The sequence below is a fragment of the Hyperolius riggenbachi genome, chromosome 12 (assembly GCF_040937935.1).
Source record: "Hyperolius riggenbachi isolate aHypRig1 chromosome 12, aHypRig1.pri, whole genome shotgun sequence".
Taxonomy (NCBI): Eukaryota; Metazoa; Chordata; class Amphibia; order Anura; family Hyperoliidae; genus Hyperolius; species Hyperolius riggenbachi.
Window position 1 is genome coordinate 53112449 of NC_090657.1, and position 23640 is coordinate 53136088.

The 23640-nt window shown below is 46.9% G+C and overlaps 1 protein-coding gene across 7 annotated transcripts in view; it reads right to left on the minus strand.

Moving 5' to 3' along the window:
* The window catches only part of CACNA1G (calcium voltage-gated channel subunit alpha1 G), a 654443-nt gene that overhangs the window by 243920 nt on the left and 386883 nt on the right, over positions 1-23640 (minus strand). For 4 of the 7 annotated variants that reach the window (XM_068263037.1, XM_068263036.1, XM_068263035.1 and 1 more), the window contains one exon: positions 4395-4565. The exons of the other annotated variants lie outside the window; for them this stretch is intronic. The gene's annotated coding sequence lies outside the window, so the exon portion shown is untranslated. The remainder of the gene's footprint in view (positions 1-4394; positions 4566-23640) is intronic. 7 annotated transcript variants of the gene reach the window in all.

Sequence of the window (23640 nt, forward strand, 5' to 3'; positions counted from 1 at the left end):
AGCTAAACTACACTACACTACCACAACACTGTACTGCCCTAACAGTACACTGCACTGTACTAACACTACACTAATCCCTGCTGCCCTACCAGCTAAACTACACTACACTACCACAACACTGTACTGCCCTAACACTACATTGCACTAACACTACACTAATCCCTGCTGCCCTACCAGCTAAGCTACACTACATACTACACTACACTAACACAACACTGTACTGCCCTAACACTACACTGCACTAACACTAAATAAATCCCAGCTGCCCTACCACACTAACACAACACTGTACTGCCGTAACACTACACTGCACTGTACTAACACTACACTAATCCCTGCTGCCCTACCAGCTAAGCTACACTACACTACCACAACACAGTACTGCCCTAACACTACACTGCACTGTACTAACACTACACTAACGCTTTACTGCCATACTGTATCTGGTCCTGCTGCCGCGCTACTCTCCCCCTCGCTCCGGTCTTGTGGATGCCCCTCTTTTCTTCTCATCCTGGAGCTGGGGATATACTGTATGGGTACACAGCAGCCACCTGCCGCTATACTGCTCCGGGTCCTCCATACTTGTGCCGTACATCCGCACTGTAATCCTTGTAATAGCTAAAAGGCGCCTGCACCCCACACGGCTCAGAAACAAGGCTATTAGTTTGTTTTGACCTGAGGAAGCGGGCTGAGACCCGAGAAGTGTGTTGTCTACAGTATAACCGTTTTGTAATAAAGTCTCCTTATTTCCATCCGAGTGAGTCTTCATTGGAGGTAAGAAATCTCTTTTCATTACTGTATAGCAACTATAGGCCCTACCATTATAGTTTAATTGGACGCCTCACCAAATTTTCAACCCAGTTGTAATCTTACACCTCCAAAAGAGGTGCTCGCCCTCACTACTCGTACACGGAGTTCACCAGTAAAAAAAGTCCAAAGGAAGAAATCGATCACCCAGTTCCAGACGGTTCCGGGACACCGATCGGGAACGGTTAATTTCCGCATGGCTATATGGTGGTTGCAGGACTACAACCTATGCTTGTGAGTACATACTACCCACAATCCCCTACTGATTTATTGACCTAACAATACTGCACCATTGGGCTCTCGGGTCTCCCCCTCTACAGGCAAAAGGATCCCCACTCCCCTTGTGAAGGGATTTCCAGAGGCCTGGACCAAAACTGCACTGTAATCCCAGCTGGGATTAGGAGGACCCAGAGCTGTATAGCGGCAGGTGGCTGCTGTATACCAATATATTGTCAGCTCCAGGATGAGAAGACAAGAAGAGGGACGTCCACAGGACCGGAGCGAGGAGGAGAGGAGCGCCAGCAGGATGAGTAAGTCCTTCCCTGCACCCTCTGCACTTAGTTTTACCTTATATTCCCAATATAAGGCACGTCCACTTTTCCCCCAGTTTATAGTCCAAAAAAATACGGCAATTACATTATAATATGGTAGTGAAGGTTGTCTGGCTGATTCAATTTGGCTGGCAAACCTCAGGAACCAGTGAAGGAACAAGGAAACAGAAAACATGAGGGAACGCCAGATAGTGTAGTACGTCCAGGCAATGAATACAAGTGTAAAATAAATACTACTTTCAAGCCCGGGTTGCTATTAGGCAACCACATTATTAGGCAGGTGGCGACATCCGTCGCTATGCGGATTGGGCATCCTCTTCAGGATAGGTTGTCTCGCACTCCAGAAAAAGGACCACTGGATAATTATCTCGGGGATGGGGGAGGGGGCTGTACGCCAAATGGGAGGAGGCACCCCAATAGAGTGTAAACTTGGGTAATGACACAATATTACCTCAGGTAGGAGGTTTAAAGATGATAATTTTCATCTTTAATTTAATTTCATTCATAGTGATGTGTTGTGGTGCAACAGTGCCTTTGCACTCTGCAATGCACCACCTCTAGCAATGGTCACAGTGCAGCGGAGGCAGTGCGGTATAACAGCGTGCAGTGCGTACTGCAAAACATTCGTGTTAACAGTGGCAGTAAAGCATACTTTTCATTGACCGTATGCTTCACAGTACTTCCCTGTATGCAACGCAACATGTGGATGGAGACACATTTCCATTCCGTCCCCTCTGTTAGAGAATCCAACCCACATTACACTGTAAATCTAGGTTTAAACATCTTCCCCAGAGTTCCTCTTTAACTTTTCTCCCTGTTCCTATTTACTAAGCTACTGTTAACCAAACCTTTTTTTTTTTAACCACTTCGCATCCAGACCTTTTTTCCCACTTATGGACTAGAGCAGTTTTGACAGTTTAGCTATATCCTTATTTAATCAGAAACAACTTTATCCCTACTTATGACACAGAAATGAAATTCCTTTTTTTTTTTTCAAGACAAACTAGGCTTTCATTGTATGCCATTTTTTTCCCTCACACAATTTTGTTTTCTATGAATTTTAATGGAATTAACGCTTATCACAAAACTTAGATTATGTTCCGGTCACAATTTATGGTGAAGATATTTGATTCTGAAATAATGCTACAGTGTGTATTTTTCACTATGCAATGAAAAAATAAAAGTATTTTTAATAGTAAAAAGCAATCTCATTAGCTCAGGAAACACATATTCCCGTTCACCAATTGGTGCTGCATCAGATAGTGTCAGAAATGTGCACAGGAGCAAGCCCAATACTGCACAGCACTGCTTCTGCTACAAGACGTATATCTACTGACTCGTGACTTAGATGAAGTCACAGAGGACGTATATATCTACTGACTTGTTGCTTAGATGAAGTCACAGAGGACGTATATATCTACTGACTTGTTGCTTAGATGAAGTCACAGAGGACGTAGATCTACTGACTTGTGGCTTAGATGAAGTCACAGAGGACGTAGATCTACTGACTTGTGGCTTAGATGAAGTCACAGAACGTAGATCTACTGACTTGTTGCTTAGATGAAGTCACAGAGGACGTATATATCTACTGACTTGTTGCTTAGATGAAGTCACAGAGGACGTAGATCTACTGACTTGTGGCTTAGATGAAGTCACAGAGGACGTAGATCTACTGACTTGTGGCTTAGATGAAGTCACAGAGGACGTAGCTCTACTGACTTGTGGCTTAGATGAAGTCACAGAGGACGTAGATCTACTGACTTGTTGCTTAGATGAAGTCACAGAGGACGTATATATCTACTGACTTGTTGCTTAGATGAAGTCACAGAGGACGTAGATCTACTGACTTGTGGCTTAGATGAAGTCACAGAGGAAGTAGATCTACTGACTTGTGGCTTAGATGAAGTCACAGAGGACGTAGATCTACTGACTTGTGGCTTAGATGAAGTCACAGAGGACGTAGATCTACTGACTTGTGGCTTAGATGAAGTCACAGAGGATGTAGATCTACTGACTTGTGGCTTAGATGAAGTCACAGAGGACGTAGATCTACTGACTTGTGGCTTAGATGAAGTCACAGAGGACGTAGATCTACTGACTTGTGGCTTAGATGAAGTCACAAAGGACGTATATATCTACTGACTTGTGGCTTAGATGAAGTCACAGAGGAGGTAGATCTACTGACTTGTGGCTTAGATGAAGTCACAGAGGACATATATATCTACTGACTTGTGGCTTAGATGAAGTCACAGAGGACGTAGATCTACTGACTTGTTGCTTAGATGAAGTCACAGAGGACGTAGATCTACTGACTTGTGGCTTAGATAAAGTCACAGAGGACGTAGATCTACTGACTTGTCCAAAGTGTTTAAAGACACCTACAGTGAGAGGGATATGGAGGCCAATATATTTATTTACTTTTAGACAATGCAGATTGCATGGCTGTCCTGCTGGTCCTCTGCTTCTAATACAATTCATTCATAGACCCTGAACAAGCATGCAGATCAGGTGCTCTGACTGAAGTCTGACTGCATTTGCCGCATGCTGGGTTCAGGTGAGTCCTTCAGCCACTACTGCAGCCAAATAGATCAGCAGTATGGCAGCCTCCATACACCCCTCTCACTTCAGGTGTCCTTTAAAAATTGTATTTTATAAGTTTGCCTTCTATAGTACAGAACTAGTTGTTATTTAAATCCTCCTAAGTAGTTGTCAATAACAAATTTGCACCATCTTGCTTTTGTATGCGTTTAACCTCCTACTCTTATCTACCTCGTGCTTTTCTCCTAGTCGTTCCCCCCCCCCCCCCTGCTCCAAGCATCGCAGCATTCCTCTCTCATCTTCCTATGTAACTGTCTCTATACAGCTGTGTGTGGGCGAGTGCCTGGGATTTCTGCCTCTGCATGTATACTACTAAAACCGGCGATCACAATTTCTTAAATTGCCACGCTGCAATTTACCGTCATTTTATCCGAATAAATGCAAACACACGGGGAACCAGCACAATAAGGGGGGGGGGGGGGGGGGGGAGGGAGTCACCTTTAGAATGTTTTCTATTATATAATCACGCCTTCGGATTTTTCTTCATTCCTGGGCCTCTCGCCCTGCTAAGTTGTTCCTTTTTCTATACGTTCAGGTTTCGCTCTCTCTGACAGGCTGTGCAAAACGCGGAAGGCGCGGCGTAAGCGCGACAACAAAAGCGCCAATCTCCTAAAATTAAAAAAGCAAACATATACATATGCATTTATACATGATAGGAAAAAAAATAAAACATAACAAACTGTCTAAGTAGACAAAGCACTTTAGCGAAGGTGGTTGCCATGACAACGTCTAATAATGGTCTGAAAGGCACCGAGAGACCTGAAAACAGATTGCGGCGAAGTAGGAAACACAATATTAAACATTATCAAGCGAAATAACAATTTGACTTGTCAAACGTCAGGGCGGATTCCGGTTCCCCTGAGACGGTTTTATGGGGCAAGCCGCATTTTTAAAAAGTGCTTAGAAAAAAAAAAGGTGGGGGTGGGGAGGTGAGCACGCGTTTCATAACTTCACAAGAAGGGGAGCAGGCCGTTGAGCATCAGTACTGGCGGTAAGCGGAGTGCATGCAAATTGTATGCCGCTAGGAATTGGGCAGATCAAATCTTCCTGCTGAATTTGATTGGCCCATTGGCATGTGAGCTGCAATTATTAGCTTTGATCATCTCTAGTCATTAGGGGCGATCAGTGATGAGGTCATAGTGCTAAGAAACTATCGCTGAGTTGCCCTCACAAAGACAAATCCACACACGCCTTTTCTTTGCACATCTTAGGCCTAGTTCAGACGGACAACTGACAGGCAGTGAATTCACTACCTGTTAGCTGCTCTCCTGCACCAGTGCGGTACCGGGGATAGATAGACACAGACGCCCCCCCCATCGAGTCACATCTGAGCACGGCCACAGTCGTGCTAACACGTGACATGTGGGGTTACCTCTGCTGCTAGGTAACACCACCACATGTCAGCGCTTCACACGCATAGTGCTACTACCACTGCAATTCCACTGCATTTCAAGCACACCTGAAGTCAGACCTTCCTCTCTGCTCTAAAAGATAAGCAGCAGCATAATAACCTTTACAGAAAAACATTTCTTTTTTTTTACAGCTGATACAGATCTTACAATAAATCTGCAGTTTGTCCATTTCCTGCTTTCGTGGAAACAGACATAAGGTTAACATCCTGTGCTTTCAAATAAGCTTATCTGTCGTGGCAGTCAGGTGACACAGGGGAGAGATCAAATTACAACTTGTGATTAGACACGGAAGAGGGTTAACCACCCTGGCGTTCTATTAAGATCGCCAGGGCGGCTGCGGGAGGGTTTTTTTTTAAATAAAAAAAAAACTATTTCATGCAGCCAACTGAACGTTGGCTGCATGAAAGCCCACTAGAGGGCGCTCCGGAGGCGTTCTTCTGATCGCCTCCGGCGGACAGAAGTAACACGGAAGGCCGCAATGAGCGGCCTTCCGTGTTTTGCTTACTTCGTCGCCATGGCGACGAGCGGAGTGACGTCATGGACGTCAGCCGACGTCCTGACGTCAGCCGCCTCCGATCCAGCCCTTAGCGCTGGCCGGAACTATTTGTTCCGGCTGCGCAGGGCTCAGGCGGCTGGGGGGACCCTCTTTCGCCGCTGCTAGCGGCGGATCGCCGCAGAGCGGCGGCGATCAGGCAGCACACGCGGCTGGCAAAGTGCCGGCTGCGTGTGCTGCTTTTTATTTCAACAAAATCGGCCCAGCAGGGCCTGAGCGGCAGCCATCGGCGGTGATGGACGAGCTGAGCTCGTCCATACCGCTAAGATGGTTAATCAGACAGAGAAATGCACCCTGTATGTTTTTAGAGAGTTTAGCCTGTGCTTTCCTTATGTCCTGAGCAAGAGTTCCGGTCCACTTAACCTTCCTGGCGGTAAGCCGCGCAGGAGGTTTTCTCAGGCCCTGCTGGGCCGATTTGCTTAATTTTTTTTTTTGCTGCACGCAGCTAGCACTTTGCTAGCTGCGTCAGCACACCGATCGCCGACGCCCCGCGCTCGATCGCCGCTATCCGTTGCGCCGCGCCGTCCCCCCCCCCGCCAATCAGTGCCAGGCAGCGCTGAGGGGTGGATCGGGACTCCCAATGACGTCACGACGTCACTGCTATTCTTTGAATGTGATTTCCTGATCGGAGATCGCCGAAGGTGAACCGAGCCCTGGGCTCGCTACATGATTTAAAAAACAAACAAAAAACAAACTGCTGTGCTGCCTCCTGGCGGAATTTATTAGACCGCCAGGAGGGTTAAAGGGAGTCTGAAGTCTAAATGGAAAACAAAACGAAACAGATACTCACCTTGGGGGGGGGGGGGGGGCGGCTCTGGTCCCCTTGTTCCAGCGCTGTCATCCCTGTAAGCAGACTGCTCTTCCGAAGTCTTATGGAAGACGGGTTACGTATGCGAGAGCGCACTTGCACATGAGCACTATGGAGCGCGTCTTCCGGGGAGCGCTCGGGTTCCCAAAGACTTACAAAGCCTCCTGCAGCAGAAGAGAGCAGTCCACTAACGGGGGTGGCAGTGCTGGAACGAGGGGACCAGGAGAGGAGCGGAAAGGCTCTATAGGACCCAGAGGCCTTCCCTCTCCTTAGGTAAGAATCTGTTTTTTTTTTATTTCAGAAACTTTTCAGGTTTACTTTAAGTTGCTCCCGAATTGCACTGGCGGGCGGCAGACAGGAGACTGAAGTGCTTGGCAAGCGCGCAGCCTTCTGAAAGAGGCTGTAAGCTGTTTAGAGACGACAGTGACATATGTCACTTCTACAGTGAGAAGCTGCAGACGGCTGACTGAACGCTTGACTTTGCTTCGATCTTTCAGAGCAAACGTTTTCCTCTTAGATAACCCTTTAGTGCCTGAAACCAAGTCTAAAAAAGGTACTACCGGTATTACTGAATCAATAGCCAAACAAGAAATGTCATGTTTAGAACTTGAAGAAAGCAAAATGGCCACCCCCATGAAACAGAGACAACACAATCTTCAATTCTAGCCAGCACGGTGAGATGACGCTGGACATGATTGTACCCCTTCTTAGCCCAATGGACAAAAAGAAACAGCAGGGCTGGAGCTGACTACCTCAGCACTGCCCTGCAATTCTTCCTGCCCCACCACTGAGGTATAGTGATGTACAGCCTCCTCTAGCCTCCATGCCCCTTACTGTGCTATGACCTGGCTTTCAGGGGCATAAAGAGAGGATTTGCATATTCGGGAGTGATGCATCATGGGTAACCACAATTGCTCACTTAAAGCTGAAATATTGAAAATACCTTCTGTTTTAGCCCCTTAAAGAGACTCTGTAACAAAATTTTCAGCCTTAGTTCTTCTATACTATAACTTCGTATGCCTGTTCTAATGTGCTCTGGCTTACTGCAGCCTTTTCTAGTTGCACAATGGCGGTATTATCTCTGTTGTATAATCTAATCTTCTTTCCTCTGACGGCTTTGTCAGGCTCAGGCACTCAGGCTGGAATGTGCTGTTCTGCTTGTGATAGGATAGAAGCTATACACACCCTCTCCAGGCCCCCTGCAGCTCTGTATGAGTCACAAACTGAGCTCCTCTCAGCCTATCACATGCTGGTTAACAGCCATGTCTTTTGTTTGAAAACACTGCCTAAAACTGGCATATACAAGCCAGGTTTGCAGCAGGGAGTGGCAGAAATAGCTCAAAGGGGCCCAGGAGAACATAATGGGCTCTATTCATAAAACTTTACCGCAAGTTTTCCGCTCAAAACAGATGACTTTCCCGACCATTTAGCAAAGTGGGCATTCATAAAGGCTGTTTCCACACAAAAATCTGACATTCCTGTGCAGTGCGGGAAATTACCGCCTTGGGCTCTATTCATAAAAGGTTACCGCAAGTTTTCCGCTCAAAACAGCGGATTTTCCCATCCATTTAGCAAAGTGGGCATTCATAAAAGCTGTTCCCGCATGAAAATCTACAATCTCCCAGCAGAGCGAGAAATTTCCTCCTTCTCCAGTGTTTTTCTAGATTTATCTAGAAAAAAGTAACAAAATGGCCATTCATAAAGATTAGAGGAAGCGGTATGTGGACGGGAAATACCGCTTCCTCTGATTTTGCGGATTACATACAAGTGAATGGGACAGACCTCCCAGAGAGAGCAGTGCACGGAGGGACTCTGCCGGCTAAAGTGTTTCCGCATGCCTTCCGACAGCTTACCGCCAGCTTTCAGCGGGAGATCTCCGCACTTGTATCGCAGCTGGCAAGATTTTTATGAATTACCACCCAGAAGTCTAAAATACCGCTGCGGTATTTTCCCTCCAGGAGTTTTTTCGCCACAACTTTTTTATGAATAGAGCCCAATGAATAGAATGGTATGCTTTTTATTGTAAGAATTTTAGAGTACAGATTCTCTTTAAGGTGGCCACTAATGACACCCTTCTTCTAACAATTGTTCATTTCTGATCATTCATGTGATTGATTGCAAACGATAGTTCGGGACCACTAATGGACAAAAATCTGCTAACCAATCTGATCGGATTAATTAAGTCGATTCGATTTTTAGATCGATCTCGTCAATCTGATTGGATTGGTTAGGAGATTTTCATATATTATTGGTCCCGAATGATACTTTGCGATCAATCATAAGAATGAACAATCGTTCGGGGAGTTGTATCATTAATGGCCACTTTTATACTCTCCTAGTAGTTCTGGGTCACCATGAGTTATCTGCTGGGCTGGTTCTAGACTTTTTGCTGCCTGAGGCAAACTTGTGAGGCCCCCCCCCCCCAAGATTTGGAATGATCGCACAGTGCCCAACAATTTACTGTGCTTCATTGAATGTTTTCACATGACATGCTGCAGCTTAACACAATAGTTCTGTTCTGCTTTCCGTAGGGACCAAGCAGCAGGGGAAGCAATCAGCTGCAAAGCTGGCCACAAAGAGCTAACGTCTTACCAGCACAGGGAGAAGTGGGAGGAGTCAGATCATCTGTACTGACAATGAAAGACTGGCTCCTCCTAGATTGCATATAGGTGATTAAGGGATAGGTGGAGTAGGCTGGACAGATTAGTTTGCAGGAAAACCACACTGTTGTCTCAATAGGAAATGTAGCAACAGGATCCAGTCAGTCAGGTGTTTTTTTTTAATCTAATGCAAAAAGGACAGACGTACAATGCAATGTATAATGCTTTGTGCATTGTCAATTAATGCAAATTCACTAGACTATGCGTAAAAAAAAAAAATAGGGGGCCGAGCTAGCGTTTTCAACATAATATTTAGGCATAATTTAATAATAATAATAGTAATAGTAATATATGCCTGTACGTAGTAAGGGTCTTTGAAGCCTAGTACAAACAGCCGCTGTAAAACATTCTTTATGGAGTGCTTCGGGCTTTTCTCAGAATTTTTTTCTTACCGTATTTTTTTTTTACATACATCTAATTTGAAACACACTTTTTCCTACGATCCATCTCTTGACATCACCATGGCAACAACAGATTATTTTTTTTGTAATGTCGGTGCCGTGCCAGCTTGGCAGGTGCAGCCTCCGTTACTTTTAGGAAGTTGCCGAGAAGGCAGATTTCCCCTTCATGCAGCACAATGCTGTGCGCTGGTGATATCCTGTCTCCGCGCACCTCTAATCTGCTTCCCCTCACAAGAGAAATGAAGGAATACAAACTGATACTCTGTTGGAAGATTGTGAAGAATATCGGTTTTGTTTCCTGGTGTTTTATACATAGGAATAGATTTAGTGAGAGGAGAAGGATGAATTTAAAGGACACCTGAAGTGAGAGCGATATAGAGGCTGCCATATTTATTCTTAAAGCGATCCTGAGCCGAAGCCCGGGATCAAAAACAGATACATTAAAAGAGGGAAATCTCAGGATCCTACTGAGGCTTCCCTTGCTACTCAGCTGCCACCCGTCGCTGAGTGCGGCTCCTCCTCCTCTTGCAGCGTGGCCGTGCAGTAGACATGCAAGCATGGCTGCGCATGTGCAGTAGCACCAAGCCTTCAGCTCTGGCTTACTGTGCATGCATGGGCGGGCTCACGCGGGCACGCTGAGATTAGCGACAACGTATTGTGGGGGAGGGAGGGCTCTGCGACGGGGACATTAGAAGAGAGAGGGAAGCCTCAGTAGCCTGAGATTTCCCTCTGTTTAGGTAGCGAATTTTGTACACTTTAAAACAATACCAGTTGCCTGGCTATCCTGCTGATTTTTCTGGCATCAGTAGTGTCTGAATCACACATCTGAAACGAGCAAGTGGCCAATCCAGCTTATCTGCATGCTTGTTTGGGGGCTATGACTAAAAGAATGAGGTAAGGCCTTGTTCACATTATAAATCGCCAGCACAATTGCAATTGCTGAGCGATTTATGATTCGCTTTTGAAAGCTTTTTTCTAAGCATTTTTGTGTGGGTTTTTTCAGGAAGTGAACTCTTTTCCCCGGAAATGAATAAATACAGTGTATTCATTAATTCAAAGTGCTCAGGAAATCACCTTTCAAAACGCTTTTTCACTTCGATGCATGTGTCATTGAGCAGAGACATTGAAACAGTAAAAACTTAAAAAGTAGAATTTAAAATAAAATACAACTGTAGAATATCTAAAAAAACAACCCCCCCCCCCCCCCCAAAAAAAAGTTAATTTTTAGGAGAAGAAGGATAGATATAGGAGAAGAAGGATAGATACAATTGTTTATCTCATCGGCTTATTTTCACCTTGTGTTTCCTTTAAAGGACAACTGAAGTGAGAAGGATGGGTTGGCTGCCATATTCATTTTCTTTTAAACAATACCAGTTGCCTGGCTATCCTGCTGGTCTATATGGCTGCAGTAGTGTCTGAATAACATCAGAAACAAGCATGCAGCTAATCTTGTCAGATCTGACAATACTGTCAGAAACACCTCAACTGCTGCATGCTGGTTCAGGGGCTGTGGCTAATAGTATTAGAGGCAGAGGATCAGCAGGACAGCCAGGCAACTGGTATTGCTTAAAAGGAAATAAATATGGCAGCCTCCATATACCTCTCGCTTCAGTTGTCCTTTAACAGTTGTACAATATCATGAACAAAGTAGTTTGTCGCAAAAATGATTGGGGGGGGGGGGGGAAATCGCTTGGTGGGTATGGGCCTTTATGCTGGGAATACACCATACAATTTTCTGTAATGCTAGGAATACACGGTACGTTTTGTACCGTGTAATCGAGCCGCTGGATCGATTCCAGCGCCTCCCCGCAGGCGCCTGGTTTCTTATCTTCTCCTCGTTTTTTTCTTCCATTGTCCTGCCCACAGTATCGAGCGCGGAATCGATCCAGCGGGTGATCGGACACGTCGTATTTTATCAATCAAGCCATCATTGGCTTGATTACACGGTACAAAAATGTGCCGTGTATTCCTAGCATTAGATTCTTCTGTTAGATTCTTCTGTTATGCTGGGATTACACCATACAATTTTCTGTTAAGATTCTTCTGTGATGCTGGGCATACATGGTTCGTTTATGTGCCGGTATCGAGCCAGCGGCTCGATGACGGCGCGTCACGGCTCGTCCACGCGGGCGCTTTTTATCAGCGCTTCGTTTTTTTTCTATTGTCCGCCCGCGGGGATCGAGCGCGGTATCGATCCACCGCGGTGATCGGACAGGTTGGACCTTATCAATCGAGCCATCAGCGGCTCGATTGATAAGAACTATCTAACCATGTATGCTCAGCATTAGATTTTTCTGTTAGAATTTCTGTTAGAATGCATAATTAGATTATTTTCTGTAGAGACTGGTCATTATCTCTGGTGCATTGTCTTCTGGTTATCTCCTGCTGAGTAGAACAATGCCTAATTGCTCGGCAGATAGACGGTTAGATAGATACATTTCCAACATGTTGCATAGACCCTGAACAAGCATGCAGATGAGAGGTTTCTGACTGAAGTCTGACTGGATTTGCTGCATGCTTTTTGTGTTGTGTGATTCAGCCTCTACTGATTGTAGTGGGCTGCCAGGCAACTGGTATTGTTTAAATAAAATAAATATGGCAATCTCCATATCCCTTTCACTTGAGGTCTCCTATAACTCCTTCAGCTGCGCTGCTACAAAATTACACAACCAACATTGGGCGATTAGGATATTTTCAGCTGCGGAGACCTCATGTGACACAGAAAAGGGGACATCTGAGCGCTGTGCTTACTAAGCTATCGAGAAGGTGTCTTTGTGGCCCTGCTTAAAGAATAACCTGGGGCGTGTGCGCAGAAAGCCACGAACATATGTCACGCTAATGCCGTGCGGTGTCACATCTCCGAACATACAACAGCCGGGATCAGGTGTGTCCCAGATTCCCCCTTCGTAGCCCCAGTTCTGCCTGCTGCACCCATTGCTCACTGTCAGAGCACTCAGGTAAGTGCCACACCTGAATTAATGAGGTCACATGTTGTTTTGCTGCTTTAAGGACCCAGTTCAGGCACAATTTCTTCTTTTTTTTTTTGCATTGCAAGAGGAACTTTGAGGCCTAGAACCAGTGGCGTAGCTAAGGAGCTGTGGGCTCCGATGCAAGTTTTACAATGGGGCCCTCCCAAGCACTCTATACATAATTGATACGGCGCACTAAAACTTGCTAATGGCAACTACAGTGTCAGAGGTGCAAGAAGAAGGTGGGGAGCAGTTTGTTAATGATTACCACTATTCAAAGTATCTATAGAAGTGATTATTATGAGCACCGGACCAGTGGAGAGCTAATACTGTAGTTGAGGGAGGGTCCTTCAGGGGCCCCTCTGGCCTAAGGGCCCGATGCGGTCGCTACCTCTGCACCACTATTGCTACGCCCCTGCCTGGAACCCACTAGCAATCGCTGCAGCACTTTAAAATCGATGCAGCGCTGTGTGCAGCAATTGTTAGGGCGATTGTGCTTGCGATTCCACGGTGCTTGGAAGTTTACTGTACAGCACTTCCGATTAGCTGGGCCCGCACTGAGGGAGAGAAGCGCACTAGAGGGGAGTGACCCATGATAGGGTTAGTTTTAGCTGGGGAGTTAGGGTGGTGAGAGGGAGGAGGAGGCTCCAGAAAGGCTGGGCCGCGTCTGGAGGAGGGCGCGAGGAAGTGACATCGGCTGACAGGAAGAGCCACACGCACTTCAGAGCCCTGCGGCGGGGAGCGGAGATTCCCACCCTCCCTTTTTTTTGTTGAGTTTGTCTGTTGGTTCCATGTTAGTGGTGGTTTATGTCATTGCAGCAGGCGGGGTCTGGGGCTCCGGAGGTTGGTTAAAATATTGATGGTGGGGCAATAATTTGCCCGACATGGAGGTCAAAGGGTGTCTTCTACGAGATATGGTGTTAAATTGGGGATTCAGCCGTCCCGAGGCGCGCGGGGGGGGGGGGGGGGTTCAGGTCGGTTAAAAAAAGCTGCATGCTCATCACGGTAATATCAGGTTTTATTTGTACACCGGAGCCCTTGCACAATAAGGGCCAGTTTCCACTACATGCAGATTGGATGCAGAATGGATGCAGAAAAACTGACTCCAATTAATGCCTATGGGAAAATCTGCATTAGAAAAGTCATGTTTAGTGGAAACAGGCCCATAGGCCTTCATTGGAGTCAGTTTTTCTGCATCCAACCTGCGCGTAGTGGAAACAGGCCGTTAAAGTTTTTCTATGTTCGTTTTTTTGCTACTATGTTAAATTATTTTCATCAATAGCAAAGGGCTGCTTTGGCCTTAGGGCCCGTTCAGACTGCACGCGTTTCCAGCCGCGTTTTGGAAACGCGTGCAGGAGGCCGACACGCACGACATCAGACAGTGCATAGAGTGCACTGTCTGATGTTCACACTGCATGCGTTCTGGACCTGTGCGGTCCGGGAACGCATGCTGCACGCAGATTTTGCTAAAACGCGCGGCTGTCCCATTCACTTTTCAGTGATGGGATCAGCCACGCAACGCACACAAACACGGATGGCGTGCGTTCATACGCGTTGCGGTCCGCACGCATGGCCATCCGCATTTGTGATCTGAACGGGTTCTTAATATTCCATCGTAAGCAAGCAGATCTGGTGTTTTTTCTTAGAGAAGTTGGGTTAAGCAAATAAGCTATGTACATATCATGCGATTCTGTTTTTTTTTTTTTTTTTTTTAAATTAAACTTTATTACACTTACCCGGCGTCCTTCCGTCTGTAGTTCCGCCCTCTAAAGGATGAGGTGCTTCTCTAGGACCAATCAGAGGAGCCCCTGTGACCTCTTCCTTTGGGGGCCGGAGCTACGGATGGAAGAAGGAAATCAAGACTGCGGGTAAGTGTTTAAAGTTTTATTTCAAATGCGATCGCTCGGCCCCCCAAAGTGCTACATAATCGATTTGAGCGCAAACACGCTCATAATGCTTCATGTCCTGTGATTACCCCTAATCACAACTGCACTATGGGTTCCCCCTCACTCACTTCCATTGGCAAAGCATTTTTGGGAATCGCCGACGATCCCAAAACGCTGCCAAAAACGGCCTTAGTGGGTTCCAGGCCTGACCTGGGATTGAACTTCATCCCAAACCCCATTTTCCCATGAGAAATCTTTACCTCTGGTCAATAAAATGCCTTTTAAGCCCCCAGCAAGCAAGAAAATACTCAGAATAATGTTGACAGTAGTTTTTCACCTACTTTTTGGTACTTTATTGTAGAGTTCTGAAGCTTACAGATTTCAAAGCGTCAGAGTCTGAAGTTAGAGCGCGGGTCCTGCTTTCTGAATAGAGAGAGTGGATAGAGCGTGAGTCCTGTTTTCTGAATAAAGTGAGTACATAGAGCGCGAGTCCTGTTTTCTGAATAGAGAGAGTGGATAGAGCGCGAGTCCTGCTTTCTGAAAAGAGAGAGTGGATAGAGCGCGAGTCCTGTTTTCTGAATAGAGAGAGTGGATAGAGCGCGAGTCCTGCTTTCTGAATACAGTGAGTGGATAGAGCGCGAGTCCTGCTTTCTGAATAGAGAGAGTGGATAGAGCGCGAGTCCTGTTTTCTGAATAAAGTGAGTGGATAGAGCGCGAGTCCTGCTTTCTGAATAGAGAGAGTGGATAGAGCGCGAGTCCTGCTTTCTGAATAGAGAGAGTGGATAGAGCGCGAGTCCTGTTTTCTGAATAGAGAGAGTGGATAGAGCGTGAGTCCTGTTTTCTGAATAAAGTGAGTGGATAGAGCGCGAGTCCTGCTTTCTGAATAGAGAGAGTGGATAGAGCGCGAGTCCTGCTTTCTGAATAGAGTGAGTGGATAGAGCGCGAGTCCTGTTTTCTGAATAGAGAGAGTGGATAGAGCGCGAGTCCTGGTTTCTGAATAGAGTGAGTGGATAGAGCGCGAGTCCTGTTTTCTGAATAGAGAGAGTGGATAGAGCGCGAGTCCTGTTCTCTGAATAGAGAGAGTGGATAGAGCGCGAGTCCTGTTTTCTGAATAGAGAGAGTGGATAGAGCGCGAGTCCTGCTTTCTGAATAGAGTGAGTGGATAGAGCGCGAGTCCTGTTTCTGAATAGAGAGAGTGGATAGAGAGCGAGTCCTGCTTTCTGAATAGAGAGAGTGGATAGAGCGCGAGTCCTGCTTTCTGAATAGAGAGAGTGGATAGAGCGCGAGTCCTGTTTCTGAATAGAGAGAGTGGATAGAGAGCGAGTCCTGCTTTCTGAATAGAGAGAGTGGATAGAGCGCGAGTCCTGCTTTCTGAATAGAGTGAGTGGATAGAGCGTGAGTCCTGTTTCTGAATAGAGAGAGTGGATAGAGCGCGAGTCCTGCTTTCTGAATAGAGAGAGTGGATAGAGCGCGAGTCCTGTTTTCTGAATAAAGTGAGTACATAGAGCGTGAGTCCTGTTTTCTGAATAGAGAGAGTGGATAGAGCGCGAGTCCTGCTTTCTGAAAAGAGAGAGTGGATAGAGCGCGAGTCCTGTTTTCTGAATAGAGAGAGTGGATAGAGCGCGAGTCCTGCTTTCTGAATAGAGAGAGTGGATAGAGCGCGAGTCCTGTTTTCTGAATAAAGTGAGTGGATAGAGCGCGAGTCCTGCTTTCTGAATAGAGAGAGTGGATAGAGCGCGAGTCCTGCTTTCTGAATAGAGAGAGTGGATAGAGCGCGAGTCCTGTTTTCTGAATAGAGAGAGTGGATAGAGCGTGAGTCCTGCTTTCTGAATAGAGAGAGTGGATAGAGCGCGAGTCCTGCTTTCTGAATAGAGAGAGTGGATAGAGCGCGAGTCCTGCTTTCTGAATAGAGAGAGCGGATAGAGCGCGAGTCCTGCTTTCTGAATAGAGAGAGTGGATAGAGCGCGAGTCCTGTTTTCTGAATAGAGAGAGTGGATAGAGCGTGAGTCCTGCTTTCTGAATAGAGAGAGTGGATAGAGCGCGAGTCCTGCTTTCTGAATAGAGAGAGCGGATAGAGCGAGAGTCCTGCTTTCTGAATAGAGTGAGTGGATAGAGCGCGAGTCCTGCTTTCTGAATAGAGTGAGTGGATAGAGCGCGAGTCCTGCTTTCTGAATAGAGAGAGCGGATAGAGCGCGAGTCCTGCTTTCTGAATAGAGAGAGTGGATAGAGCGCGAGTCCTGCTTTCTGAATAGAGAGAGTGGATAGAGCGCGAGTCCTGTTTTCTGAATAGAGAGAGTGGATAGAGCGCGAGTCCTGCTCTCTGAATAGAGAGAGTGGATAGAGCGCGAGTCCTGCTTTCTGAATAGAGAGAGTGGATAGAGCGCGAGTCCTGTTCTCTGAATAGAGAGAGTGGATAGAGCGCGAGTCCTGTTTTCTGAATAGAGAGAGTGGATAGAGCGTGAGTCCTGTTCTCTGAATACAGTGAGTGGATAGAGCGCGAGTCCTGCTTTCTGAATAGAGTGAGTGGATAGAGCGCGAGTCCTGCTTTCTGAATAGAGAGAGTGGATAGAGCGAGAGTCCTGCTTTCTGAATAGAGAGAGTGGATAGAGCGCGAGTCCTGCTTTCTGAATAGAGAGAGTGGATAGAGCACGAGTCCTGCTTTCTGAATAGAGAGAGTGGATAGAGCACGAGTCCTGCTTTCTGAATAGAGAGAGTGGATAGAGCACGAGTCCTGCTTTCTGAATAGAGAGAGTGGATAGAGCGCGAGTCCTGCTTTCTGAATAGAGAGAGTGGATAGAGCGAGAGTCCTGCTTTCTGAATAGAGAGAGTGGATAGAGCGCGAGTCCTGCTTTCTGAATAGAGAGAATGGATAGAGCGCGAGTCCTGCTTTCTGAATAGAGAGAGTGGATAGAGCACGAGTCCTGCTTTCTGAATAGAGAGAGTGGATAGAGCGCGAGTCCTGTTTTCTGAATAGAGAGAGTGGATAGAGCGAGAGTCCTGCTTTCTGAATAGAGAGAGTGGATAGAGCGCGAGTCCTGTTTTCTGAATAGAGAGAGTGGATAGAGCGCGAGTCCTGTTTTCTGAATAGAGAGAGTGGATAGAGCGCGAGTCCTGCTTTCTGAATAGAGAGAGTGGATAGAGCGCGAGTCCTGCTTTCTGAATAGAGAGAGTGGATAGAGCACGAGTCCTGCTTTCTGAATAGAGAGAGTGGATAGAGCGAGAGTCCTGCTTTCTGAATAGAGAGAGTGGATAGAGCGCGAGTCCTGCTTTCTGAATAGAGAGAGTGGATAGAGCGCGAGTCCTGCTTTCTGAATAGAGAGAGTGGATAGAGCGTGAGTCCTGCTTTCTGAATAGAGAGAGTGGATAGAGCGCGAGTCCTGCTTTCTGAATAGAGAGAGTGGATAGAGCGCGAGTCCTGTTCTCTGAATAGAGTGAGTGGATAGAGCGTGAGTCCTGCTTTCTGAATACAGTGAGTGGATAGAGCGCGAGTCCTGCTTTCTGAATAGAGAGAGTGGATAGAGCGCGAGTCCTGCTTTCTGAATAGAGAGAGTGGATAGAGCGCGAGTCCTGCTTTCTGAATAGAGAGAGTGGATAGAGCGCGAGTCCTGCTTTCTGAATAGAGAGAGTGGATAGAGCGTGAGTCCTGCTTTCTGAATAGAGAGAGTGGATAGAGCGCGAGTCCTGCTTTCTGAATAGAGAGAGTGGATAGAGCGCGAGTCCTGCTTTCTGAATAGAGAGAGTGGATAGAGCGCGAGTCCTGCTTTCTGAATATAGTGAGTACATAGAGCGCGAGTCCTGTTTTCTGAATAGAGTGAGTGGATAGAGCGCGAGTCCTGCTTTCTGAATAGAGAGAGTGGATAGAGCGCGAGTCCTGCTTTCTGAATAGAGAGAGTGGATAGAGCGCGAGTCCTGTTTTCTGAATAGAGAGAAGTGGATAGAGCGCGAGTCCTGCTTTCTGAATAGAGAGAGTGGATAGAGCGCGAGTCCTGCTTTCTGAATAAAGTGAGTGGATAGAGCGCGAGTCCTGTTCTCTGAATAGAGAGAGTGGATAGAGCACGAGTCCTGCTTTCTGAATAGAGTGAGTGGATAGAGCGTGAGTCCTGTTTCTGAATAGAGTGAGTGGATAGAGCGCGAGTCCTGCTTTCTGAATAGAGAGAGTGGATAGAGCGTGAGTCCTGCTTTCTGAATAAAGTGAGTGGATAGAGCGCGAGTCCTGTTCTCTGAATAGAGAGAGTGGATAGAGCGCGAGTCCTGCTTTCTGAATAAAGTGAGTGGATAGAGCGCGAGTCCTGTTCTCTGAATAGAGAGAGTGGATAGAGCACGAGTCCTGCTTTCTGAATAGAGAGAGTGGATAGAGCGCGAGTCCTGCTTTCTGAATAGAGAGAGTGGATAGAGCGCGAGTCCTGCTTTCTGAATAGAGAGAGTGGATAGAGCGCGAGTCCTGCTTTCTGAATAGAGAGAGTGGATAGAGCGTGAGTCCTGCTTTCTGAATAGAGAGAGTGGATAGAGCACGAGTCCTGCTTTCTGAATAGAGAGAGTGGATAGAGCGCGAGTCCTGCTTTCTGAATAGAGAGAGTGGATAGAGCGTGAGTCCTGCTTTCTGAATAGAGAGAGTGGATAGAGCACGAGTCCTGCTTTCTGAATAGAGAGAGTGGATAGAGCGCGAGTCCTGCTTTCTGAATAGAGAGAGTGGATAGAGCGCGAGTCCTGCTTTCTGAATAGAGAGAGTGGATAGAGCGTGAGTCCTGCTTTCTGAATAGAGAGAGTGGATAGAGCACGAGTCCTGCTTTCTGAATAGAGAGAGTGGATAGAGCGCGAGTCCTGCTTTCTGAATAGAGTGAGTGGATAGAGCGCGAGTCCTGTTTTCTGAATAGAGAGAGTGGATAGAGCGCGAGTCCTGCTTTCTGAATAAAGTGAGTGGATAGAGCGCGAGTCCTGCTTTCTGAATAGAGTGAGTGGATAGAGCACGAGTCCTGCTTTCTGAATAGAGTGAGTGGATAGAGAGCGAGTCCTGTTTTCTGAATAGAGAGAGTGGATAGAGCGCGAGTCCTGCTTTCTGAATAAAGTGAGTGGATAGAGCGCGAGTCCTGTTCTCTGAATAGAGAGAGTGGATAGAGCACGAGTCCTGCTTTCTGAATAGAGTGAGTGGATAGAGCACGAGTCCTGTTTTCTGAATAGAGAGAGTGGATAGAGCACGAGTCCTGCTTTCTGAATAGAGTGAGTGGATAGAGCGCGAGTCCTGCTTTCTGAATAGAGAGAGTGGATAGAGCGCGAGTCCTGCTTTCTGAATAGAGAGAGTGGATAGAGCGTGAGTCCTGTTCTCTGAATAAAGTGAGTGGATAGAGCGTGAGTCCTGCTTTCTGAATAAAGTGAGTGGATAGAGCGCGAGTCCTGTTCTCTGAATAGAGAGAGTGGATAGAGCACGAGTCCTGCTTTCTGAATAGAGAGAGTGGATAGAGCGTGAGTCCTGTTTCTGAATAGAGAGAGTGGATAGAGCGCGAGTCCTGTTTTCTGAATAGAGAGAGTGGATAGAGCGCGAGTCCTGCTTTCTGAATAGAGAGAGTGGATAGAGCGTGAGTCCTGCTTTCTGAATAAAGTGAGTGGATAGAGCGCGAGTCCTGTTCTCTGAATAGAGAGAGTGGATAGAGCGCGAGTCCTGCTTTCTGAATAAAGTGAGTGGATAGAGCGCGAGTCCTGTTCTCTGAATAGAGAGAGTGGATAGAGCACGAGTCCTGCTTTCTGAATAGAGAGAGTGGATAGAGCGTGAGTCCTGTTTCTGAATAGAGAGAGTGGATAGAGCGCGAGTCCTGTTTTCTGAATAGAGAGAGTGGATAGAGCGCGAGTCCTGGTTTCTGAATAGAGTGAGTGGATAGAGCGCGAGTCCTGCTTTCTGAATAGAGAGAGTGGATAGAGCGCGAGTCCTGCTTTCTGAATAGAGAGAGTGGATAGAGCGCGAGTCCTGCTTTCTGAATAGAGAGAGTGGATAGAGCACGAGTCCTGCTTTCTGAATAGAGAGAGTGGATAGAGCACGAGTCCTGCTTTCTGAATAGAGAGAGTGGATAGAGCGCGAGTCCTGCTTTCTGAATAGAGTGAGTGGATAGAGCGCGAGTCCTGTTTTCTGAATAGAGAGAGTGGATAGAGCGCGAGTCCTGCTTTCTGAATAAAGTGAGTGGATAGAGCGCGAGTCCTGCTTTCTGAATAGAGTGAGTGGATAGAGCACGAGTCCTGCTTTCTGAATAGAGTGAGTGGATAGAGCGCGAGTCCTGTTTTCTGAATAGAGAGAGTGGATAGAGCGCGAGTCCTGCTTTCTGAATAAAGTGAGTGGATAGAGCGCGAGTCCTGTTCTCTGAATAGAGAGAGTGGATAGAGCACGAGTCCTGCTTTCTGAATAGAGTGAGTGGATAGAGCACGAGTCCTGCTTTCTGAATAGAGTGAGTGGATAGAGCGCGAGTCCTGTTTTCTGAATAGAGAGAGTGGATAGAGCACGAGTCCTGCTTTCTGAATAGAGTGAGTGGATAGAGCGCGAGTCCTGCTTTCTGAATAGAGAGAGTGGATAGAGCGTGAGTCCTGCTTTCTGAATAGAGAGAGTGGATAGAGCGTGAGTCCTGTTCTCTGAATAAAGTGAGTGGATAGAGCGTGAGTCCTGCTTTCTGAATACAGTGAGTGGATAGAGCGCGAGTCCTGTTTTCTGAATAGAGAGAGTGGATAGAGCGCGAGTCCTGCTTTCTGAATAAAGTGAGTGGATAGAGCGCGAGTCCTGCTTTCTGAATAGAGTGAGTGGATAGAGCACGAGTCCTGCTTTCTGAATAGAGTGAGTGGATAGAGCGCGAGTCCTGTTTTCTGAATAGAGAGAGTGGATAGAGCGCGAGTCCTGCTTTCTGAATAAAGTGAGTGGATAGAGCGCGAGTCCTGCTTTCTGAATAGAGAGAGTGGATAGAGCGCGAGTCCTGCTTTCTGAATAGAGAGAGTGGATAGAGCGTGAGTCCTGCTTTCTGAATAGAGAGAGTGGATAGAGCGCGAGTCCTGCTTTCTGAATAAAGTGAGTGGATAGAGCGTGAGTCCTGCTTTCTGAATACAGTGAGTGGATAGAGCGCGAGTCCTGCTTTCTGAATAGAGAGAGTGGATAGAGCGCGAGTCCTGTTTTCTGAATAGAGAGAGTGGATAGAGCGCGAGTCCTGGTTTCTGAATAGAGTGAGTGGATAGAGCGCGAGTCCTGCTTTCTGAATAGAGAGAGTGGATAGAGCGCGAGTCCTGCTTTCTGAATAGAGAGAGTGGATAGAGCGCGAGTCCTGCTTTCTGAATAGAGAGAGTGGATAGAGCGCGAGTCCTGCTTTCTGAATAAAGTGAGTGGATAGAGCGCGAGTCCTGCTTTCTGAATAGAGTGAGTGGATAGAGCGCGAGTCCTGCTTTCTGAATAGAGTGAGTGGATAGAGCGCGAGTCCTGCTTTCTGAATAGAGAGAGTGGATAGAGCGTGAGTCCTGTTTTCTGAATAGAGTGAGTGGATAGAGCGCGAGTCCTGCTTTCTGAATAAAGTGAGTGGATAGAGCGCGAGTCCTGCTTTCTGAATAGAGTGAGTGGATAGAGCGCGAGTCCTGCTTTCTGAATAGAGAGAGTGGATAGAGCGTGAGTCCTGTTTTCTGAATAGAGAGAGTGGATAGAGCGCGAGTCCTGTTTCTGAATAGAGAGAGTGGATAGAGCGCGAGTCCTGTTCTCTGAATAGAGTGAGTGGATAGAGCGTGAGTCCTGTTTTCTGAATAGAGTGAGTGGATAGAGCGTGAGTCCTGTTTTCTGAATAGAGAGAGTGGATAGAGCGTGAGTCCTGTTCTCTGAATACAGTGAGTGGATAGAGCGCGAGTCCTGCTTTCTGAATAGAGTGAGTGGATAGAGCGCGAGTCCTGCTTTCTGAATAGAGAGAGTGGATAGAGCGAGAGTCCTGCTTTCTGAATAGAGAGAGTGGATAGAGCGCGAGTCCTGCTTTCTGAATAGAGAGAGTGGATAGAGCACGAGTCCTGCTTTCTGAATAGAGAGAGTGGATAGAGCACGAGTCCTGCTTTCTGAATAGAGAGAGTGGATAGAGCACGAGTCCTGCTTTCTGAATAGAGAGAGTGGATAGAGCGCGAGTCCTGCTTTCTGAATAGAGAGAGTGGATAGAGCGAGAGTCCTGCTTTCTGAATAGAGAGAGTGGATAGAGCGCGAGTCCTGCTTTCTGAATAGAGAGAGTGGATAGAGCGCGAGTCCTGCTTTCTGAATAGAGAGAGTGGATAGAGCACGAGTCCTGCTTTCTGAATAGAGAGAGTGGATAGAGCGCGAGTCCTGTTTTCTGAATAGAGAGAGTGGATAGAGCGAGAGTCCTGCTTTCTGAATAGAGAGAGTGGATAGAGCGCGAGTCCTGTTTTCTGAATAGAGAGAGTGGATAGAGCGCGAGTCCTGTTTTCTGAATAGAGAGAGTGGATAGAGCGCGAGTCCTGCTTTCTGAATAGAGAGAGTGGATAGAGCGCGAGTCCTGCTTTCTGAATAGAGAGAGTGGATAGAGCACGAGTCCTGCTTTCTGAATAGAGAGAGTGGATAGAGCGAGAGTCCTGCTTTCTGAATAGAGAGAGTGGATAGAGCGCGAGTCCTGCTTTCTGAATAGAGAGAGTGGATAGAGCGCGAGTCCTGCTTTCTGAATAGAGAGAGTGGATAGAGCGTGAGTCCTGCTTTCTGAATAGAGAGAGTGGATAGAGCGCGAGTCCTGCTTTCTGAATAGAGAGAGTGGATAGAGCGCGAGTCCTGTTCTCTGAATAGAGTGAGTGGATAGAGCGTGAGTCCTGCTTTCTGAATACAGTGAGTGGATAGAGCGCGAGTCCTGCTTTCTGAATAGAGAGAGTGGATAGAGCGCGAGTCCTGCTTTCTGAATAGAGAGAGTGGATAGAGCGCGAGTCCTGCTTTCTGAATAGAGAGAGTGGATAGAGCGCGAGTCCTGCTTTCTGAATAGAGAGAGTGGATAGAGCGTGA